This window comes from Hylobates moloch, unplaced genomic scaffold (genome assembly GCF_009828535.3).
Source record: "Hylobates moloch isolate HMO894 unplaced genomic scaffold, HMol_V3 SCAFFOLD_5, whole genome shotgun sequence".
NCBI classification, from domain to species: domain Eukaryota; kingdom Metazoa; phylum Chordata; class Mammalia; order Primates; family Hylobatidae; genus Hylobates; species Hylobates moloch.
Genome location: NW_026652280.1, coordinates 117,315,680 through 117,339,786, shown reverse-complemented (window position 1 = coordinate 117,339,786; position 24,107 = coordinate 117,315,680). Strand labels below are relative to the sequence as shown.

General features: G+C 45.6%; 1 long non-coding RNA gene and 1 other non-coding gene across 2 annotated transcripts in view; one reads left to right on the top strand and one right to left on the bottom strand.

The window, feature by feature from the left end:
- Window positions 1–3,573: 3,573 nt before the first annotated feature.
- Window positions 3,574–24,107, bottom strand: part of LOC116469634 (uncharacterized) — a 55,998-nt gene continuing 35,464 nt past the window's right edge. The window contains exons 3-4 of the long non-coding RNA XR_004248305.2: window positions 9,586–9,706; window positions 3,574–5,776 (exon numbers count right to left, since the gene is read on the bottom strand). This is a non-coding gene — a long non-coding RNA (uncharacterized LOC116469634). The remainder of the gene's footprint in view (window positions 5,777–9,585; window positions 9,707–24,107) is intronic.
- Window positions 10,467–10,573, top strand: LOC116469941 (U6 spliceosomal RNA). Its single transcript, XR_004248392.1, has one exon. It is a non-coding gene; the product is annotated as a U6 spliceosomal RNA (small nuclear RNA).

Here is a 24,107-nt window from a genome sequence, read left to right as displayed (position 1 = left end):
TCAGCTCTCAGTTCTGCTGAGGAAGCCCTGTGCTCCCACTGAAGTGAACTGTGAACACCACTCTGCTCTGCAGGCACGTGGCCAGAGGCTGGAGGATGGAGGGATCTCATTACAGGCATCTGTGGGGTAAGTGAGGAGATGTCTCCCAGGGTAGAAGCACCTTCTTCGAAGGGTTGCTATGGACCAGGGGATGGCCCTTGCTTGGCTTTGCAGTTCCAGACATGGGATTTATAAGCATGCTCGTAGTTGTTCAGGTTCAAGAACCATTGACTTACAGTCACTAAATCCCTAAGAGACTGATGAACCTGAGTCCAGTAAAAAACTGGGGGACATGACTTAAGAGAGATTGACTCACAGTCACTAAACTTCTAAGAGACTGAGTGTCTTAGTTCATTTTGTGTTGCTATAGCAGAATACCCAAGGCTGAGTAATTTATAAAGAAAACAGGTATATTTAGCTCATGGTTCTGCAGGCTGGGAGGTTCAAGAAGCATGGTGCTGGCATCTGCTTGGCTTCTGTGTGGGCTTTCTTGCTGCATTAAGACATGGTGGAAGATCAAAGGGGAAGTGCACATGTGCAAAGAGGTAAATTTCAAGGAGTGTCCTGGGTCTATTAAAGCCCACTCTCAAGGGAACATTCCTGTGAGAACTAGTTCAGTCTCACAGAGAGCAAGTGCTGACTACCACCAAACCATTTATGAGAGATCTGTCCCCACCTGTCACTGGGCCCCACTTCCCAACACTGCCACATTGGGGATCAGTTTCAACATGCATTTTGGTGGGGTCAAACTCAAACCATAGCACTAAGGAGCCCAAGATAAATGTAAAATGGTGACTATTCCTACCAAGTATTCCCTTTTTGGTACCAAGCTTACCCAGAAAACTAATAATCAGAAGATTGCTTACTGAGTTCAGAACAAAGAGACTTTAGGTCAGGGGATAGGAAATTGTGATTAACGATGTCTGGTCCAGAGCCACTTGTCTCTCTCAGTGGAAGTGGAGACACACTGACTGGTTGTATTATTTGACTGCCCCTTTTCTGGACGCCTAGCAGACCCAGATCTTCAGTTGCCCTATGCTTCCTTCAGTCAGACTGGGGACTACTGACTGGGCCCCAGCTCTCTTTAGCTACATTTAGTCCTGATGACCTTTTTTGGACTTGGGTACTTCCCAGTCTCTTCATAATGCATTTACAAAGCATCATTTAGAGTGGGTCTTTTCTATGAACTGTTAATGCTTAGCTGTTGTACTTTCTTGAAAATGACTTAAGTCCCAGGTTCTGTCAATCTCTTTCTGTAGCTCCCTAGCTACATAGTTATTTTATGAATCATAAGTCATGCCCCTGGATCTCAGACAGACTTCATATGCTATTTCAGGACACATTGGGCTTCTGCTGAGGCATCACTCAATGGAGCCACTTGCTAACTGTGTTACTTTGCGCACAACACTAAGCCTCCATGAGCCTTGGTTTCCTTGGGATACAATGGGGATATTAATGATGATTTCACAGGGATACAAAGATCAAGGGAAATAGTCAAGTGTTATATCTTGATCATATATCAAAATGGGCTGTGACCTCCTTACAGTGACTGTCATCAGTCAGGAGCCTCAAGGGATGCTTTCCCAGACAGAAATAGCCTTGGGAATATGCTTAATTTGTTTATTCACAAAACATTTATCAAGCACCTACTGTGTGACAAGCATGGTACTTGCAGTGAGAGAATAAATTTTCTTAAATGCTGAAATAATTACTTTACCATGAGAGGTGAGGATAGTACGTTGACAACTAATATTGGGAACTTATTGTGTGCCAGAGAGGGAACTAATTGCAGGTATCATTTTATTGAATTCACACAATAGTCAAATGAGGTAGACACTTTTTACTACCCCCATTTTGCAGATTAGCACACTGAGTTAATCAAATTCTTTAAGGTCAGACAGCTTGTATGTGGTATAATCTGAGTGGCTGCAAAGATCATGCCCTCAACTAAACTCCAGAGAGGGATAGATTACAAGTGCAAAATCAAGACTGGTAAAGATTAGACCCTCTTGCAGTGTGTGTGTGATTTTCTTGCATGGTTATTAAATGTAATGTGTTGTATTCAAACATGACTGTGAGTTTAAGGCCACAATGTTTGGGTGGGTAAAAGGAGGCTCTCCTTCAATAGGGTGAATAGTGATGAAAGAGCCCATAATGGAGACAAAGAGGATTCTCAGACTATAATTCAGGAAGCAGAGGGAATGCCCCATGTAGGTGTGGCCTCCTGGAAGGTTAAGTGCAAAGGCAGCATCCACCACTTTGAGGTAAGCAGGAATCAGGAAGTGGGAAAGGGGCGGTGGGCCAGGGAGACCTGCCATCTCTCTTAATGAAATCCCAGACCTCCAAAACCAGCACATAAGCGGACCTGGGCCTCACTGCGTCCAACCCAGGGATTCATACTCCCCTCAGGGATGTTCTGACAATGACTGCTGCCTCTCTCATTGGGCTTCATGTCTAAAGGTCCAGCCCTTCTGCCTAAAGGACAAAAGATTGTCTTTAAAGCCTATTGCTGAGTGGGCAGGGTGTCTTGAAGTCGTGTTCTATGGTCATATTCTATTGCCTGCATTTATTTTTTCTCTGTTATTCCTAAGCCTTTAGTCAAGTCTCATATAACTGGCCCAGCCTGATTTCACCAGACAAAAAGAAAGGTCTTGTGCTCAAGCTCTAATTGGAGCATTAAAAAGATTGCAGGCTCCCTTCAGCCTTGTGGAGAGAATGTATTCCAGGTTAGAGTGTCATCTGCATCCTCATCAGGAGATATGCTGGAATGGCCTTGTCACCACAAGACTGCCATGAAGCCTGTGAAGTTCATGGAATCACTTTAAGGCCCCAACCCACCCTCAGGCCCCAGCAGCTGATGCCCCTGCTCTCAGATTCCCATAATGGTTCCAGGTGGTGACCATTACCCAGTACCATACTTTCCAGACTGTGCCCATCTCAGGGGCCAGCTTGATAAATTCATCCCTAGAGTTTGTCAAGAATGCAGAGCCTCGAGCCTACTCCAGACCTCCTGAATCAGAATCTGCATGTTAACAGAGCCCAGATGATTCAGAAGCACATGGAAGTTTGAGAAGCACAGATCCAAGGCAAGAGCTCTTAATCTGGGCCCATGAACTCAATGGAGGAAAAATAGTATTACATCTTTATTTTTTTATTTTTATTTTTGAGACGGAGTCTCGCTCTGTCACCAGGCTGGAGTGCAGCGGTGTGATCTCGGCTCACAGCAACCTCCGCCTCCTGGGTTCAAGTGATTCTCCTGTCTCAGCCTCCCAAGTAGCTGGGATTACAGACACACGCCACCAGGCCCAGCTAATTTTTGTATTTTTAGTAGAGACGGGGTTTCACCATGTTGGCCAGGATGATCTCGATCTCCTGACTTCGTGATCCGCCCATCTTGGCTTCCCAAAGTGCTGGGATTACAGGCATGAGCCACCGCGCCCGCCCACATCTTTATTTTTACCAATCACTAATGAAACATTAGGATTTCCTTCCATTTTAGATGTAGGTTGCAAATCACAGAAGTATTCACGATACTTTTGACTTTGTCACCGATAGAAATTATGGATATTTTTGTAACACATTACAGTTGTTTTAGACATCTCAAAAATAGCATATATATTCACCACTACTTCAAAATAACAATAGCTATTAGATATGAAGTTATATTATACTATCTAATAGTAACCAAACTTACTATATCACAAAATTTGAAAAATGTTTTTGATAAGGATTTCAGAAGACTTGACTTCCCTTATTATCCCATGTGTTTTACTTTCTGCATTAGAAACTTTATTCTGAGAAGGGCTCACCAAGTTGCTGAGGGATCCATTACACTAAAAAGGCAAAGAACCTCTGCTCTAAGAATCACAGCAGGGCCAGAATAGTGTTTGGAGAATTTCAGACATGTGGGTTGAGCATTACTCAATCTGGAAAGCCCCAGAAGTCACATGCCCCCACAGATAGGCAGCCTTCAGAGCAGACCTGACTGGCAGCTAGAGGTCTGCTTCGATGGCTTCTTCATTCTCCCTTCATTAAAAAGTGGGTTTGATAAGGCCCACGCTAAGGAATAAAACCAAGATTCCAAGTAGGGAAGATTGCTCTTGTCAGCCCAGCAAGAAAATCAGCGACCCAACTGAAAGAATATCAAAGATTATTCCTTTTATCAGCCCCTCTCGATTTCCCTGCAGTGATCCACAGAAAAACGCTTAAAAGGAAAACCACCTGTGTGTCTGTCTTTAGGGGCAGAAAAAGGAAGGAGCCAGTAGGGACACCAGCTCCCTTTGCAGCCAGAGGGGTGAGGAGAGTCCTGGGGAATGAGAGTGGGTGGTGGTAGCTTTAAAAAGAAGATCCTGGCTGGGAGCAGTGGCTCATGCCTGTAATCCCAGCATTCTGGGAGGCGAGTGGATCACCTGAGGTCAGGAGATCGAGACTAGCCTGGCCAACATGGTGAAACCCCATCTCTACTAAAAGTAAAAAAATTAGCCGAATGTGGTGGTGCACCTGTAATCCCAGCTACTGGGAGGCTGAGGCAGGAGAATCACTTGAACCCAGGAGGTGGAGGTTGCAGTGAGCCGGGATAGCGCCACTGCACTGCACTCCAGCCTGGGTGACACAGTGAGACTCCATGTCAAAAAAAAAAAAAAAGAAAAAAAGAAAAGAAAAGAAAAGAAATCCCTTTATGCTGTGTTAGGCATAAGTAAAACATAAATAAATAAAAATAAAAAGAAGATCCCATGGTGAGGGAGCAGCATCCCTAGACCTGAGGGAATGGTGGGGGTGTCTGGGTGAGATGTGACCCTGAGGCCAACAGCAGGCCTGACCTCGTTGGTCCCCAGAATTCTCTTGAGGAGAGGGAAGTGGCCACCCCTGAAAAAAGCTCCTCTGGCAAGAGTGTAATGGAAGGGATAGCAAGATCGGGGTCAGTGCTTCTCCCTGGGTCCTCAGCTGGAGGCAGGGTGGGTACAATGAGCCATTCCAGGAGCTGGGATGGACCAACAGCCCTGTGCTCTTTGGGGGCCTTGAAAACATGGTCCTATAGGGCTCCTGGCAAGATGCTTTGGGCCAACAATGGGGCTCTCTAGGGTAAGACTAACCTCACGCTGTCCTTTATGAATAATGATAGTAACTTCACAAACTGTTTAATATTTTAGAATTTTCAAAGTTGCCTTAAGGCAACCTGATATGGTAGTGGAAAGAGACCAAAACTGAAATCTACTTCCTCCCATGAAAAAAAGAAAAAAGAAAGAAAGCCATAGCCAAATTTCTTTGGCCCTCTTGAGCTTCAGTTCTTTCCGTCTGAAAGGTGGGGATAATAATAGCTGAGGAACCTGCTCAGTGATTTGTGTGCAGATCAAATGGCGCATGGGCACGAAAGATGAGGGCTTTGCCATGGAAGTGGAAGGTCCTGTTTCATCTGAGCACTGTCACCTCCTGTATGAGTTTCCTAGTGCTGCTGTAATAAAGTGCCACAGTCAGTGGCTTAAACCACGGGAATGTATTGGCCGGCTGTTCTGGAGGCTGCAAGTCCAAGACCAAGGCATTAGCAGGGTTGGTTCCTTCTGAGGGCTGTGCCTCTTCCTTTGCTTCTAGTGGTGGGCTGGCAACTGTAGGAGTTTCTCAGCAAGTAGAGGCATCGCCCTGACCTCTGCCTTCATCTTCACATAGTGTTCTTCTTGGTAGGGTGTCTATGTCTAATTTCTCCTTTTTATAAGGACACCAATCATACTGGATTAGGGGCCTACCCAAATCTAATAAGACCTTATCTCAACTAATTACATCGCAACAACCCCATTTCCAAACAAGGCCATAGAATGAGGGAGGGGTGGGACTTCAGAATTTGAATTTGGGGCCAACACAATTCAGCCCATTACACTCCGTTAGCCCACTGATGCTCCTTGGCCATAGGTAGCCCAGAACACACAGGTCAGGTACAGAGGTTAGAGCAGGGTGGAGAAGTTCCAACTCTTCTAGGCAGATTCTGCTCTCAGATGAATTGAGGTCTCCCACCACCTCTTTTATTAAACACTTAAACATTTATTAAACATCTACATTATGCCAGATATAGAGAATATAAAATGAATAAATTATTGTCCTTAACTTCAAGGGAAAAGAGAGATAGACATGTAAACAAATCATTGCAAGGCAGCATGATTCATACAATGAGAGATTTATGTGGCAAAAAAGACAGAGTCCAGGACAGGATTGTCCAGGAAGGCTCCTAGGAGGTGGTAACATTGGAACTAAATATTGAAGACAACTAGGGATTTTCCAGGCAGGCAAAAGGCAGAGACATTTCAACTAGACTGAAAGCACCACAGCACAGAAGTGTAAGAGCCTGGCATTGGGTAATAGTTTGGCTGGGCTAGAGATGGGAGCAATGGGAGACAGAAGTCAGAGGTAGGTTAGGGCCAGGTTAAGGGGGTTATCCACCAACCTAAAGAATGTAAACTTTAGAATGGAAATCCTATAGGACCGCCATGGAAAACTTTCTATGCTGTAAGTTCTGAAAAGTCAATGATCTCATTGGTTGTGGGAGATGAGGCCAGAGTACTAACATAGCAGACACTCAATATATATGCAACAAACACATGAATGAATGAGTGAATTAATGAATGGTTTTAAGCAGCAGAGTGGTATGAGAATCTTAAGAGTAAGGTGCATATGGAAGCAGATAAACACAGTCAGGATAATTTGCTGTACACCAGGCAAGTGCTGTGAGGGCCTGAATAGCCTCCAAGAAGAGCAGAAACACATGGCCTTCAATGGGATGGGAAAGGGGGGAAAAGGTGAAACTAATGGTACATCTGTAGGGGTCTTAAGATGGGATTTTTTTTTTTGAGACAGGGTCTCACTCTGTTGCCCAGGCTGGGGTGCAGTGACATGATCTTGGCTCACTGCAACCTCTGCCTCCTGGACTCAAGCAATCCTCACACCTCAGCCTCCTGACTAGCTAGGACCACAGGTGCACCAAGAATACAAAAATCAGCCACCATGCCCAGCTAATTTTTGTATTCTTTGTAGAGGTGGGGTTTCACCATGTCACCCAGGCTGGTCTCAAACTCCTGGGCTCAAGGGATCCTCCTGCCTCGGCCTCCCAAAGTGCTGGGATTATAGGTGTGAGCCACTGCGCCCCGCCTTAAGGTTTGAATTTGGAGGAATTCCTGCCCCAGACCTCAGCCATCTCTGGGGTGCTACTTCCCAAGGGAAAGGAAAGAAGAGGCTGTAGGAGGCGTTCTTGCTGAGAAGCACTGAAACCAGCAAAGAGCAGGAGGAGCTAAGAACAGAGCTCAGCTGCCCCAAGGCCAAAAGGGAGATAGATGCCCGACTGTGGGCCTGAGCTAAGCTTGGGGAATTTGGAATGCAATAGAAGGAAAAAGGGGGCTATAGTGGGTTGAATAGTGTCTCCCCAAAATTCATGTCTACCCAGAACCTTGAAACGTGACCTCATTTGGAAACAGGGTCTTTGCAGATGTGAAATGAGATCATAATGAATTAAGGTGGGCCCTAAATCCAATGATAGGTGTCATTATAAGAGACAGGAAAGGACACAGACACACAGGGAGGAAGGCCATGTGAAGAAGGAAGCAGAGATTGGAGTTGTGCTGCCACAAGCCAAGGAAGGCCAGGAGCCACCAGCAGCAGGAACAGGCAAGGAAGGGTTCTCCCCCAGTGCCGTCACAGAGAGCACGGCCCCACCAACACCTTCATTTTGAACTTTTGGCCTCTGGAACTATGAGAGAATACATTTCCCATTGTTTTAAGCCCTTGAACTTGTGGTACTTTGTTATGGCAGCCCCAGAAAACTAATACAGAGTCAGAATACAAGGGGCTGGTGAAGGTTAGCTCAAATGGTCAACCATGGAGTAGGGACCCAGGCAGGAAAGGAAGGGACATCAGGAGGGACTGGTAGTCTCACAGAGGTTTAGGGCTGAAGGTCTTGAGGAAGAATGACAGGTTTGGGGAAAAGCTGAACGAACAGATTTCTATCCTGAGGGTGGTATATTTAAAATTAAGATTTTAGATGTATCTGTTGGACAAGAAGTTGTAAAAAAAAAAAAAAAAAGATTTCAGAGGTGGAACAGTTCCAGGTGATTATAGATGTAATCAGATTAATCTCTTTTTTAGTGGAGAAAAGCTACCTGACCAACAGATTTACCCAACCTGGCAAGACAATTTATCCTCCTTGGAATCTGCATTTTAAATCCAAGGACTAAAGAAGGGCCTATGTTCTTCTGAGAAATTACTATTAGCTCCCTTCATGTCGAGGCATTTCAGATACTGCCTGGGAGATTTTTGTTTTAGGAAGGTCATAGGGGTAGGGGACAAGGTCTCAAATCTCAGCCTGTGTGTGAGTCTTCCCAGGCCTGGCCCAGGCTTTCAGAGAAAGGCACTCCCCAGAGGTTCTCAGAAAGGTATGCTTGTCTGGAGACCCCTGGGACATTAGATGGCGGAGAAAATAAAACCCACCAAAATGGCAAGGCAAAGCTGGGCCATTTGAGGAAATTCAGAAGGAAAAACTCCAAACAGAATCTTAAGGTAATAAAGTGACACCTCTAGTGCAAGCAAGAGAAATTCTCAGAGTTGCCCTGGGGCCAGGAATTACTCAATTAAATAGCAAAAGCCCAAAGGGAAATGGAGAAACAGTACCTCTTCCTCCTTTACCTGAAGCTCTGCTCCCCCTATTCCCTTCACCCCATATGCCCTCTGCTAGCAGCTTCTCCCCGCAGGCCCTACCCTTAGACCAGTCTGCCATCACATCCCAGCTGTCAGTACGTTCCTCCTTGCCCGCGAGGACATGAGCACTGATGGATCTTCTCTCCTCCTGCTCCTCTCTGGCCCTGGTCCAGGCTGTTTCCTATCACTTTCTCTCGGGAGCTTTCTAGCTGAGCTTTCCTATCACTTTCCCCCGGGGCGGGGAAGGGTCTCATTTCCACCTTCTCAAGATATTGTCTCCTATTATATATTTATTTTTTCTTTTTTAGCTATCTCCTACCGAGAGGGTGGTCTCCTACTATTTAAACAGAAAAGAGTGTTTGTTTTGAGGGAGAGTGGACAGGCAATAAGGAAGCTACATTTCTTTCCTTACACAGCGCCTGAGCCAAGAGGACTCTGGCCCTAGTGTCCACGTGACCAGAGCATCCTCATGCCTGCCTCTTCAGCTCCTGCACTGTCCCCCAAAGGCCCTTGCATTTGCCAGCCCAAGACTGCCAGGGGCATAACCCTCTGACCATATCCTCACACTCTCTACCTTTAGCTCACTCTCCTCTCCCTGTGGCATCCTGGGCACCACTTCTTCCTCTCCCTCTCCCTAGCCCTTTCTCCAAATCCCCCAAGTGGGAGGGATAGGTTGGGAGCAGAAGGCAGTTTAGCTTTCACAAGCCCGGTGCAAGGATCTGCTAAGAGCTATTCCAACGACCATGTTTTCCAGAACAGATTTTCTATTTAATCAATGAAGGTGTTTCTCTCCCAGCAGACAGCTAATCTCCAAGAGCCTCACATTCATCTTCTCTTGGTATTTACTCAGATGGGAAAAGTGGCTCCTCTTACCCTTACTGCCTGAAGATCATTCTTCCTTTCCCCAGCTTCTCCCCATTCACATCGGGGAATTGTACTATTCGACCAGCTCTCTCCTGTGGGAAAAGTCAGAGGCGAGTGAGAGGATGGTGACCTGGGGAGGCAAAGTGACAGAATATGTCAAAGAGCAGTGACAGTCTCTAGGTTGTAAGCTGCCTGGGATGGCATGGGGGATGGTGATTATATTGAGTCACCACTGATGAAATATTTATTGAGCTGTGAAGGAAACACTCCAGGGTAAAGCAGAGAAGCAGTAACTGATTTAAGATGCAGAAGTTCAAGTACTCACACCATTGCCTCACTGTGCAGGGACAGCAAGTTCTTTACCTTCTCTGGGTGTCAGCTCATAGGCCTGGGCTGTCAGGGCTGGAAGGGAGCAGAGATAACCTTTATTGGAACCTCACCTATTAAAGATGGGGCATTGGTGGGTTGCTGATGAGAGAACCTGAAAAAACCTACTCCTCTACAGCAGGTCAAATTCATGACCTGAAGCTGAATACTTCCAGCATGTTTATTCAGGGTGTAGATGGGAATAAAATATCTTTGCAGTGCTCTGTTCTCTCTGTCTTCCCAGACATCTGACACCCTAAAAGCCATCCACAGCTATGGAGCCTGAGTGACACCTTGATTTGTGTTGTCACTTGACCAAGCCTAAGGACCTCCAGCTCAGTCCCCCACCTTCATCCCACCCCCAGATGATAAAATTCAGACCTCTCTCCTGAAAGGCAGACGTTAAACATTCAGGACTGTTTCTGGCCGAGGACTTCTTCCAATTAAAACCCCCACCGTGGGCTGTCTCCCCTCATTTCATTTTTCTAAAGGGGCAGAGGCTCTTTTAAAAAATAATAAAATGCGTGCTCGCTTCGGCAGCACATATACTAAAATTGGAACGATACAGAGAAGATTAGCATGGCCCCTGCGCAAGGATGACACGCAAATTCGTGAAGCGTTCCATATTTAAAAAAAATAAAAATAAAAATAAAATAATAATAATAATAATAAAATGCAATTTATGTGATTTACTTTTCTGATCTCTTTGAGAAACAGAGAAATATAAAAGTGTGTTCTTAACTCCAGAACCACTCTTTTTGCATAAATACCTCATTGGGCAGCTTTCTAAGTGTGATTTTTCTGAGTCTCCCTTTATTGGATCTGCCGGAAGACTTGTCGGGGAACCTATAGTGAGGGTACTTCTTCCTATTTTTCTTCTGTTTTTGGAGGCATACACATTATGCATAACCAAAACAATGGCTCAATTGTGTTTAACTTTGTATTTTGATTGTTGAGAACAAAAACAAAAAGTATCAATGTGTATGTGGCTGTTTGTAGTGAATTCATTGCAGAATGAGGTTGTCCGCGTCCTTTACAAGCTAAGGGGCAGGAGGACCCTCTCTTATTCTTATTCCCTCCTTCAAGAGCAGTAGAGAATTTAAGCACGAGCCTATTTGTGAAAGAATATTTTGCTTAAGTGCCATTCACCTTAGTCTTGGAATTCCTTCCCAAACATCAGGTGTTCTTTCAGCTTCCAAACTAGCATATGTATCCATTAGTCTGACAGATCACCTGAACACCATTAAGAGGTGTGGTGTTTTTGCTTTCATTTCTCCTGCTGGGGTAAGTGGCGGTTCATGTGTCATTCAGTATCTCACATACTCACACGAGGCAGGGGGGAGGGGGAAATGGGGAACTATAGCAATATTTAAAGATGCTTTGGAAACCAACCATGAACACATCAACACCACGACGTCTACGATTACTTGCTATTGGCCCTCGGACACATTTAAGAGAAAGAGACAGTCACTCTTTTTTTCTTAAATGATATACACATAGACAGTTATTTTTATTCTATTATAATTGTCTTTTATCTTTATCTAGTGCTATGTGGAAAGAGTTTGCATCATAGATTTTTCCCAGCCTTATAATATACCACAAGCTCCTACTTCCCTGCTCCTCTCTAATCAGTATCCTTTCAAGAGTTCTTTGGTGAAGCCATCTATCTGAAACTAAAATGAACCAAACCCATAATTCACTGGTGGTTGGAGAAAACCATGGCTAAAATGATTGTGGCAGGTCTCAATCTTGGGAGTTTTTAAGAAGGAATGTGCCAGAGGCCTTTCCCAAGAATGGAGTTTTGTTTTGTTTTGCAGAGGCACTCAATGTGTCTAGTGCTTGCTGGCCACAGCAGTTACTACCACAGAGCCTTCTGGGAGGGGCCGTTGTGTTGAAGGAGGCTCCTGCCTGAGGGACAGCATCAGGCAGTAGGCTCTGTAGAGTGAGAACCAGGTGGACGCTTTCTGTGCCCAGCTCAGAGTCCTGCACTACGTCAGGACTGCCCAGGCCAAGGGCTACTGGCGCAAGTTCCACTCATTCCACTCTGTGTGGGGGGCCTTGCACCTCTCCTAGAAGGGCTCTTGGAGAAGGAATTGGAGTTATGTACAAATGACCTAAATGGGAAGCTTTTCTTTCTTTTCTTTTCTTTTTTTTTTTTTTTTTAGACGGAGTCTTGCTCTGTCTCCCAGGCTGGAGCGCAGTGGTGCCATCTCGGCTCATTGCAAGCTCCACTTCCCGAGTTCACGCCATTCTCCTGCCTCAGCCTCCTGAGTAGCTGGGACTACAGGCGCCCACCACCACGCCCAGCTAATTTTTTCTATTTTTAGTAGAGATGGGGTTTCACCATGTTAGCCAGGATGGTCTCAATCTCCTGACCTCATGATCCGCCCGCCTCGGCCTCCGAAAGTGCTGGGATTACAGGTGTGAGCCACCGCGCCCGGCCAATGGGAAGCTTTTCTAGATGAGACTGGATTAAATTCCATGTGATTTCTCTTTCCCTTTAATTCAGGTTGGGACTCGTTTCTTTCTGGTGGATCACAGCTGCCCAGATGTTGCAATTGATTTTTATGTTTCTGTAGAGAAGTATGTTTCTTTAATCTTCAGGATTTTTTTTTGCCACCAAAAGAAATCATGGAACTCTGTGTTTCCTCTTGATTGTGTCTTCCCAGTGTTGACAGTTAAGTCCTTAGTGTTGTAGGTCCCAGCCCACCAATACTATATCAAACACTGTTATGCACATAATGCAGCACCATGATCTAAGTTAAATACTACTTTTTTATTATTTATACTACTATGTGTAATATACATCAACACTTTTGCTATATAACCTAAGTGATAACCCTCTTTTAGTTACCTGCCAAACTCTGGACTTGGTTTATATTGCAGTTAACACAGTTACAAAGTCTTAATGGTGTCTTTTTTTCCTTTGTAATGGAATGTGTAAATCAACGTATATACATTGTGTGGTGTTCCTCTTTCTGGAGTTTCATGAAGATTTACACATGGCATTCCGTGTTCTGTATAGATCTGCATACCTTTGTGAATTCATCTGTTAACCCCTCTTCCTTCCAGAGAGCACTGGCGATGGTGGTTAATTCCTTGTATTTTCTCTGTCTCCTAGTGGTTATTCTTTTTGGGTTTTTTTTGGTTTTTTTTTTTCACTCTGTCGCCCAGGCTGGAGTGCAGTGTCGCAATCTCGGCTCACTGCAAGCTCTGCCTCCTGGGTTAACGCCATTCTCCTGCCTCAGCCTCCCACTACTGGTTATTCTTGAATTAAGCACAGACTTGTCAGCTCAGTTGCTTTATCATGAATAATGTGTGTGACCTTGCAGTTCTTCCACAGTTCAGCAAACAAGTGCTAGCTTCACTGACCAAAAATTAAGGAAGGAAAACACAGTTTTAAAAATGATCCATCTTTTAACAGCTGAAACCGATGTGTCTACAGTGCTGCATCTTGCTGTTGTACTTCTGAAATCAGACCTGTGTGAATGATCATTTCTGACTTAACTGTGAGATGCTCACGAGTACCCTTCCTGTTGTTTTGTTAGTGTCGAAATCAAGACTATTTATCTGGAATATATACAACAGTGTTTTTCCACTGTATTTCATTTGCAAAAGTTGAGAACTGCTTTCTCTACCTTTTGCAAAATAATTGATATTCCATATTGGATTCTCAAAGACTTCAATATGGTGAACCTATTAAACCTAGAAATTTTATTCATCCTTTCATTACTGTGGCCTGAGTTCCCCAGCCCCTCTCCTCCTTTTTTTAGATGAGATTTAGCACGCTCTTAGTTATTTAAACATGCAACATTTCTTGAGTGTGTATGTTGTGGCCATCTGAGCTCATAGCTGATTCAGTAACCAGTTTCATGCTGTGTCATTCACACTACTTAATACAGCCATGGTGAAAATGTGGACAAAAAATGTATCCATGTGTGTCTGGGAAGCATATACACTTGTACGTTTTCTCTGATTCTGTAACATTTCTGAGTTTTGTTTTGTTTTACAGAAAAAAAGTGATAAAGCAATCAGAAGACCAAGAGGTTTACTATTGATGCTTAGGGTCGTCTGACCTTGGCTGGCCAATAGACCTACACAGCCAAATTAATTTATGAGAGTAGTAATTTTTCAAAAGCCAATTTTTTTTCTGTATTTTCTTTATGAAACTGCCAATATCATGAATAGAAAGGGAGAATCATAAAGGAGAAAGAATGTGATGTTCAGTTATGTTCGTGTGAACCTAAAGAAACAATGTGGAGGCAGGTGCCATCAGCTGAACTCTAGGGACTTGATGGTGTTGCTTGAAAGGCATCCATACCTGCACTTTGCATTCTTTGTATGTAATCATACTACCAAAGACAAACTATTTCATCATTTATTGTAAATAACACCCTTCCCCAGATCTACCATAAAGTTTCTATGATGTATTGTCTTCCAGTTGCAATAAAAATTACAGAATTGCATTAATTGGAAAAAAAAAAAAAAAGATGGGGCATTGGACTTGGAGAGGCTGAGCTGCTCCAAACTGTAATTCTAGATGGATGGAGGCAGGGACAGCATCAAGAGCCAGCCTCCAGTCCCTGGCCACTGTCCTGTCTATCTGCTAATTAGTTTGGGAAAGACCTGAACCTGTTTGATCAGCAAAGAAGCCATTAGCCTTCCTTCCAAGTAGCTCCAAAAGGAGCAGCTCAGATGAACATTAGGAGGCTGGGTGAGGTCCCAGCAGGAAACAGAAGGATCCTCAACTGGGATTATGAAGGTAATTGCATAAGAGAACCATTTGCAGAAGTATGGCAAGGTTAAGGGAATCAACAAGGAATGCTGAGACAGGTAGGGACCAGCAACAACAGGAAGCTCTTCCTACTCAGCCTGAGGAGATGCATGGAAGAATGGAGTCCTCAGGACCCAGAAAGTGTTGGAGCCATGCAAAGGGGCTGCCCAGAAGGAGCTGTAGTCGTAGAATTAAAGCAAGGCAGGGAAGGAGGGAGCAGAAGAAACACCCTGGCCTGTCTCATGCCTTTGATCTCCTGCCAAAGCTTCCTGTTAATCTAACCCAAACTTGAAGACAGAAGACAGGAGAGCCCTGTGATACTATCCACAGAGATTTGTCTCCTGGAGCATGGGGGAGGCAGAAAATGGATCTTGGACTGGGAGCAAAGCAAAATTGCAAAACCAGCAGATGGGTTGTTGTAGATGGTGCACCCCAGTAGAAATAACAAGTCCTTGGAAACCAGCAGTCAGTATGAATCCTGAGTTTCCTGCTTACTAACTGTGTGATCTTGGGCAAGTCACTTTACTCTCTGAGCCTGGGTTTTCTTCTTGGGGCTAATTATACCCTGTTGATGGAGCAGTTGTGAGGATTAAATGAGACACCTTATGGGAAAGTGCCGACCATGTACAAGGTTCTTATAAAGATTATTTTTCCTTCCCTTCAGAGCCCCCCTTCCAAACTCTGCTGGACTGGAGGCACTGGAGTAGAGTGGAATGAAAGAAACACACAAACTTTGGATTCAGACCCTGGCTCCACAGCCACCAGCTGCATGACTTTCCACAAGTCACTTAACTGCATGACCAGGGGCAGGTTATATATCCTCTCCAACTTTGTTTTCTTAATGGTAAAAAGGGACTACCCAACTTATAACATTGTTGTGAGGATTAGAAATGATGTAAGGCACCTACTTCATTGAGAGTCTTTGCTGGAGAAAAGCAAGTAGGGAATGGGACCAGGGGAGATAGCTAATTCAGAGGGGATGGGTTCATGGCATAAGGATGGCTCAGCCTACTTGGCAAATGCCTTTGCACACACATCCAGACATGAGGTGCAGTTGAACACTCGGCCTGTAACTCTTTGGCCTTCCCCTATCAGGTTGCCCAAACAAGAGGATGGCCTGTCCTCCAGCTTTCTCACCCTCACCTTGGGCTGCCTGATGCCATGTTGAGACTGACTGGCTTTCAGTTAGATGAAAACAGAGGGAAAGGGGGAGTGTAGAGTGTGTCTAGACCTGACACTGTACGCCCCAATCATAATTTGCTGAACCCTTATTATGTGCTAGGCATTGTGGAGACTTAACATAATTAGCTCACATCAATTTCGGCAATATCTGAAATTAGCCAAATTGAAATAGTAACATTAGTAGTACTGGAAGTTAAAGCTCAGAGAGGTTAGGGAACTTGGCCAGCATCACACAGACAGTAACTGGCAGAGTCCACATTTGAAATCAGGTCTGATTGTTCCCAAAGCTCAAGCTTGGGCGGCCATGCCAGGTGGCCTCCCGGAAGGATGGCTCATATGTTGAACATCAGTGCAAGGGTTTAGGGAGAGGATGGGAAGACAGGAGTGAGGAATGAGCCTGGAACAGATATGAGAACAGCATTGTCTGCCATTGCCGGTCACTTCCCTAGGAGGCTTGGAGACAGAATTTCTGAGGCTCCTTTCCCTCTGATATTCTGTGAGCCAGACCCTAACTGCCAGGGTCCTGGAGAAGAGAGACAAAAATCCCGCTTCCCAAGGCCCCAGAAGCTGGCCTCTTTCCCTCCTCCCCATCCTAGTTCCTTAGGGCTCAGATCACCTTTTCCTACCCTGAGCTGCAGAAAGCCTCTTAGCTAATGGTTTAGTGTGCCCCAGAGGGTGCCTAGAAAAAGACGGTGGACTTTCAGATGGGGGCCAGGAAGGAGGGGGCTTTTCCTTACATCATAATGCCCAGTGCTTTTGAGCCCTTAATCTGTCAGCCTCTCAGGCGAAATCTGTGGTCGTAAGTGTAAATGGACTGGCCAAAGGGTTGTGGGGAGCAGCAGCTGGACTGCTACAGCCTCTTTTGGCCTCTTCAGAGCATACATACTCTTCTTGGGACTTCTGCAGCCAGGAAATGTAGGAGCCCAGAGCAGTGAAGGAGCTTAGCCATGGGGTGGGGGAACGCACAGCCCTGGGTGCCCCTCAGAACTGGATCCCCCAGGATGTTCATTGGTTTCTTCACGGATTCCACAGTTTTTGAGAATTTATTTTAGGTGAGCACTGTGTAGGCAAAATCAGATAGTGTCATGCCCTCGAGTTGCTTAGATATCGTAGGGGAGATAAAACGTGCAACACAAAAATACCAAAGCACTGGGCACAGTGGCTCATGCCTGTATACCCAGCACTTTGGGAGGCTGAGGCAGGAGGATCACCTGAGGTCAGGAGTTCAAGACCAGCCTGACCAACATGGTGAAACCCTGTCTCTACTAAAAATACAAAATTAGCCGAGTGTGGTGGTGCACGCCTGTAATCCCAGCTACTCAGGAGGCAGAGGCAGGAGAATCACTTGAATCCAGGAGGCGGAGTTTGCGGTGAGCCGAGATCGCGCCATTGCACTCTAGCCTGGGCAACAAGAGTGAAACTCTGTCTCAAAAAACAAAAAACAAAACAAACAAAAAAACAAACCAAAACAAAACCCAAAGCGTGGAATGTTATCCAAACCTCTTCTTGGCATTTATAAGTGTTTAAAGGGATCAGAAAGACAGCAGGTAGGGGGAAGGGGATGCTTCCATAGCACTTACTATATACCAGTCACTGTTCTAAATGCTTTGCATACATTAACTCTCATAATCCTCACAACCACCCCATCATTTTACAGATGAAGGAACAGGCATAGAGAGGCTAAGTGACTTTCCTCAGCGCCTAAGGCTGGTAAGTTCATTTTACCAAGGCTGTGTGGCTCAGAGTCTGTGCTCTTACCTAGGTTATTGTGCGGGGCTCCTGCCTTGCCCTCAGGTCTTATAACCTGATTGTTAAAACACAATGATAAAAAACAAGCACTAATATTTTCACCTGTATTATGCTCAGTTGTTAAAAATCAGTATATCTGCAACATGTTAATATGTGTCATTGTTAGATTATAAGCTACAAAGAATCTCATTCAGCTATACTCATTGAGTGTCTGCCAACAGCCAGGCACTGTTGTAGCTACTTAGCATATTCTAGGTCAATTTACTTCTTGCAACAGCCTTGGGAAATAGGTAGCAATTTCCCCCTGGGTTCCAAAGGAAGAAAATGAGAGACAGACAGCAAAGATATTTGCTACACCAGTAACTCCTGGAACTAAGCTTTGGACACAGTTCTTTTAACACCAGTTTTAACTTTTACTGCTTTTAATTTTAAAGATGAATATTAATATGGTTAATCTTCATTATAAAGAACCACATACGGTGTAGCCTATACCTAGTATTTTTTTCATTTGTTTTTGCATGTGAAGTAAGCTTTATGTGAATTTTTTTTTTTTTTTTTTTTTTTTTTTTTTGCACCAGCGTCTTAACTCCTAATATTAAAGAGCATGGAATTTGGGCTTTGAGTTTGGCTCTGAGTTCAAGTTTTCTGGTTGTCGGTATAAGGATATAAACTTGGGCAAATCTCCTCAAATCTCAGTCTCCTCATCTATAAAATGGGGATTATAATAACCAACTCCATGAGGTTATTGTACGGATTACATTAAATTTCACACAGAAAGAGCCAAGAATTGTGTATGATACCCTATATACCCTATAGACTCTCAGCAAACAGCAGCTATTCTTTATAGACAGCTACATAGCATGGGTCCAATAAATATGTCATGGAGTGATGGGTCTTACGTAGTCCTCTAATACTCAGCTTCATTTCATCCCATCAGTATCGTTGGGAGATAGATATTTTCATTTCAGAGATAGATATCCCGCATCTAGTAGATGATGGAGCAGAATCTCAAATGCATATCTCCTAACTCACCATTCCAGTGACCTCTCTGCCTTCCCTCATCTGTTCAATGGAGACAATGGCAATGCTAGTCTTACTGTCCATTGTGAGCCTGGGAGATTTGCGTGATGGGACAGTTGCCCAGAAGGATCACAAAACATTAATGGTGACCATATGGTGCTGCCTCTCTGATGGTGAAGACAGGTGAGTGCCTCCAAGGCACATGTACCAAGGTACTGTCCTAGAAATATCAATCCTAAGAGGTGTTAAAGCCGGGCGCGGTGGCTCACGCTTGTAATCCCAGCACTTTGGGAGGCCGAGGCGGGCGGATCACGAGGTCAGGAGATCGAGACCACGGTGAAACCCCGTCTCTACCAAAAATACAAAAAATTAGCCGGGCGTGGTGGCGGGCGCCTGTAGTCCCAGCTACTCGGAGAGGCTGAGGCAGGAGAATGGTGTGAACCCGGGAGGCGGAGGTTGCAGTGAGCCGAGATCACGCCACTGCACTCCAGCCTGGGCGACAGAGCAAGACTCCGTCTCAAAAAAAAAAAAAAAAAAAAAAAGGTGTTAAAAAAAGTTTCTTAGCCAAATTTGTTGGCTATGGCCACTGGCTATGGCCAGTCCTATCTCAGGAAGCCCCTATTTGGTGAATAAGTCCTGACTTAGAAAATTCCTAGGTCTGCAGCTTAGTTAGAAATTCAGTATCTGGAATCTGGCTGTTGCAACCAGGTGTATGTGGTTTGAGTGAAGGTTTATTGGTTAAGATATTGATGATGGCCCACTACCTCCTTGGGTTGAGAGGAGATAGACACCTAAGAGAGAAGAGACTCCTGTTCCCCTCACCCTATGGGACCCCCATTTAGCATTAGCTGTGTGAGCCCTGTGATTCAGAGTGTATCTGTGTGAGGTTGGATTTACTAGTTGATCTTACTCTAGTCTTTGTCTAACCAGTTGCCTTCCATCCTACACTTGGTCTTCGCCGAAAGACCGAGAAGCAATGCCTTCTAACCTTTATCTGAGATAAGTAGATGTTCTCCACCATCCGGAGCACTATCTTAGTGTTCTGTATCTGCTTGCCCTAAGCCATGTTGACCTTGAGTTCCCATACCTTTCTTCTTGGAATATCACAACATTCATTAACATATTAGGGCTGTAAGAAATGTGCTTTAGTTAATCACGGGTCTCTTTATCCTACAACACCTATTAATAGCCTACAGCCCATAGAACACACTTTGGGAAACACTGTCCTAACGAAAGAGAACCCAGGTTCCATTGCCTAACAGAAGGGAACCCAAATTTCACACACCCCTTCATGAGCCTCCACTTCTGAGTAATCATTAAGAAGGCATTAAAGCTTACCATGTGCAGGGGTCTGTGGGAGAGCATGGAGATGTGGGAGGCTACAAAGCTGTGCTGAGCCCCCAAGCCTGCTCTCGAGGAATCCACAGCATGATTGAGAGAGATAAAACACCCACACAATCAAGGCTGAAGGAGGCCGAGCGTGGTTTAGTGCCAAGAATGGTGTAGGGAGGGCATCAACGTTGCTCTAGGAGAATTCACCCAGGGAGCAGACCAGAGGAGAGAGAAGGAGTTGGGAGGCAAATTGATGATAGTCCTGGCACCATGGGGGTTCTTTCAAAGGGGAAGTTGGTCCCAACTTGGAACCAAAGAAAGCAATCCCAAGTGAGGCTGAGAACCCGGCCAGGTACGCCATCAGGTGTGGAGGAGGAGGCTTGGCAGGGCTCTGGCTGAGCAAGCAGCAGAGCGGTGGAGGAGCAGCCACCACCAAAGCCCTGCACAGCAGGAGCATCCATGAATCAGATGTCTCGGCTGCTCATGGGGATGGAGGAGGCTGTGGAAAGTGGGTCCCAAGAGGGCAGTCCAGAAATGGGGGAGAACATGTTGGCCCCAGCTTTGGAGTCTCTGACTCTAGGTTCATGAAGGGCAGAGTGGGTAAGGAGAAAGGGCATACGCCAGTTGTCCATGAGACTTCTTTGCATGGCTCTGTAGACCAGAAAACAAAAAATAAAACAGCGAGACAACGAAATTGAAGTCTGAGCTCAGCTTCATCCAATAACTATGTATAGAGCACCTACTCTGTGAAAGAGACTGCACCAGCCCCACCTGGGTCTCTGCCCTTGAGAGTAGAGGGCTAGGGGTAGAGGCCACATGTGGGAAACAATAGCTTAATACCAATTTGTAAAAAGTGCTTGGTAAACTCTACCAACTGTAGGTCCTGCATTCATTCCCTCATCTGGCTTTGGGCAAGAGAAAGCTTCCTGGGCTGGTGACCAGGGTGGACTTCATTCCATTTAGCCAAACTGATATGAATGAACCCAACATGTGCTGGTTGCTAGGAGTGGGTTCAGGGACAGATAAGGAAATTAAAATTGTAGGCTTCACTTAGGTGCTGTGACAAAACCAAAAAGATCCTACAAGTGTTTGATAGGCCCTTTTTGGTTCTGTCAAAGCACCTACACCTGGCGTTAGGGAGACAACGGCTATGCCACAGAGGTAGTATGCCCGAGCAGATCAGAAAGGCAATGTGGAGTAAGGGCGCTGCCTGGAAAGAAGAGAAATCGGCTCACGGGGAACTGTGAATAATCTTGGCCAAGCCCAGAGGATTAGGCCTTCCATAGGACCATCACAGCTCAGTGTGGAGTAGAGGAGAAAAGGTGAGTATCCCAGCCTGGTTAGAGTGTGGGCTGGAGAACAGGAACAAGCATGACAGATCTTCCAAGGCATGCTAAGAGGTCTGGCCTATACTGGGGAGCCATTGAACATCCATTGGTGGATGTTGCATGGGGCAGGATACCATTATCTTTGCCCTTTAGAAAGAGCTTTCTGGGCTGGGTGCAGTTGCTTATGCTTGTAATCCCAGCACTTTGAAAGACTAAGGCAAGAGGATTGCTTGAGCCCAGGAGTTCTAGACCAGCCTGGGCAACATAGCAAGACCCCATCTCTATAAAAAATACAAAAATTTGCCAGGTGTGGTGGCACGCACCTGTAGTCCCATCTACTCAGTAGGCTGAGGTGGGAGGATCTCTTGAGCCTGAGAGTTTGAGGCTGCAGCAGTGAGCTATGATTGTGCCACTGCACTCCAGCCTGGATGACAGAGTGAGACTCTGTTTCAAAAAAAAAAAAGAAAAGAAAAGAAAAAGAAAAAGAAAAGAAAGGAAAAGAAAAGCTCTTTCTGGTGCCTCAGAGAGCTGGTTGGTGCTGCCAGAGGCAGAGGACTCTGGTGAATCTTAAACTGGGACCTGAGGGTGGCTTCAGTTCTGGCATATGGAGGGAGTGGGTTAGCTTTCAAGGCTGGGAGAAAACCCTGGCCTTAAGGAAATGTTGACTCTGGGGATGGAAGTAAGAAGCAGGCTAGACCCCACTTGGCCCCTGGTCCACGGCTCCCGTAGCCACACTGTGCTCCATCTCTTTTCTATCAACTTCCTTTCACCACTTTCAAATACTGTTTTGGGACCAGCCAACCTTGTATCCTGTAGAGAGGATGAAAGCCAGCTGTCCCCCAAAGGGGAGGGAGGATAACAGAGGAAAGAACTATGAGTCAACAGAGGAGGGGAAGGATTCAGTGTAGGTTCTGCCCCTCTAGCTTGGTGCCTGGGCCAAGAGGTGGGTGGGGGGAAGTCTCAAGGGTAAAGCAAGCTCCAGGGACTCAGATGTTGGCTTTGAAGCACTGGCAAGGCAGCCCTGGGCCTAAAAGTCTCTCAGGGACCAGAAATGGACAGTCACGTCTGTTGATAATGTTCTCCTTCAATATTTTGAAGTGACAAGAGGATGCAAGATGATGACAATAGGCTTCGAAGCAGAGCTGATTCAGCTGATGTGGGAACCACATATTAACATGTCAGAGATGACATGTTAGATTCAAAATGAAGCAGGGTCTCCAGGACACCGGATATTAAAGCATTTATAGTGTAGGTAGTCTGGGTATGGAGCAAGTGAGTGGCATTAGACAGTCTGGGCATGTAGTAGGTGAGTGGCAGATGAAATTACATTTCTCATCCTTGTGTTATGACACTTTTCCCCAAGCATCTTGCAGAATGCTACCACATCAGGCCTCAGTGCCTCAGGTCCTCCTACTGATAGTGGGGTGGTGCCAAAAGCCCTATGCCTGGAAACCAAGGGCAGAGAACACAAGGCTCAAGCCCCTTTTGAAGCTGCAGAACTAGGACCATGAAGATTCAGTAATGCTTCCTGGCTGCCTAGCACTCTGCCCAGTCTCTCTTCCCTACACTGTGCTGCTCAGTCTCAGAGACCCACAGGGAAAAATGAGAATCTCAGAGTCCAAAATCTGCCCAAGCCCAAGGGTAGAACTACATTGCCATCCACCAAGGTTCATCCACAGGGCAAAGCTGGAATGAAGCTGAGGGCCCAGGAGTGGTAACAGGCAGAGAATGAGGACATTCAGCTGAAATGACTATCAGCTACTCTACTTCTACTGGGCTGAAACTATGCCTGTGCTGTCTAGTACAGTAGCCACTAGCCACATGTGTCTGATTGGATTTAAATTAGTTAAAATTGAATGCAATTACAAATTCAGTTCCTAAGTCACACTAGCCACACTTCAAGTGCTCAGTCGCCACATGTGGCTAGTGGTTACCTTATTGGATAGCACAGGTGGAGAAGATTTCCATCACTGCAGAAGGTTCTGTTGGATAGGTCTGTGGCACTCCAAAGTAAGATCAACACTAAAATCAAGCCTCACCTCTTACACCATGTACAAAATAGGCTTTTCTGTCTCCATTTCCCTTTTCTCATGTATAGCCCTTCCTCCTTTCTTTCTCTGGGCACCTCCTCCTCAGATGCCTAGGGCTCCCTGCTCCATTGTGGCCAGACCTTTGCAGGCAGTGATATTCCTTGCCTGCTGACCTCTCGGTTAGCTCCTCCTCCTAGACCTTGGCTTCCTGGCCCCCTTCCACAAAAGTGGAGCACAGGAGAATTGCACACGGGGCATTGCAGTGTGGAGTGTATGTTCTGGGCCCCTGCCTTTTTTCCTCCCCTGGTGACTTGGGCTGGACCTAAGGTTGCCTGAACCCACCTCATCTGAGCCCAGAGCTGGCCCTAGGTTACCAGGCCTCTCTTCAGAGGGTCCTCTAGACCTTGAGAGCACCCTTCCCCTTGGCCAAGAGCTTCCCAGTTCTTTGAGCCTCCAAGTCAAATACTCCTAGCACTTCTTCCCTGCAGGACACCATGCTCCTAAGGTGAGGAGATGGGTGCCTACTAATGCTACCCCATGGTAGCATTGGGATGTTGTCCAAGCTCCCCGTGTCTTTTCCATCTGTTCCGTTCTCAGGTGCTTCTTCCCAATCCTCTATCGCAAAATGTCCTCTGTGCTTTTAGGCATGTGACAGAGATTGCTGATTGATCACCAAATCCATCTCACCTTCTCTGGCATACGGCTAGGCTTCATTTCCCAGGCTGCCTTGCAGGTTAGCTGTGTTCTTGG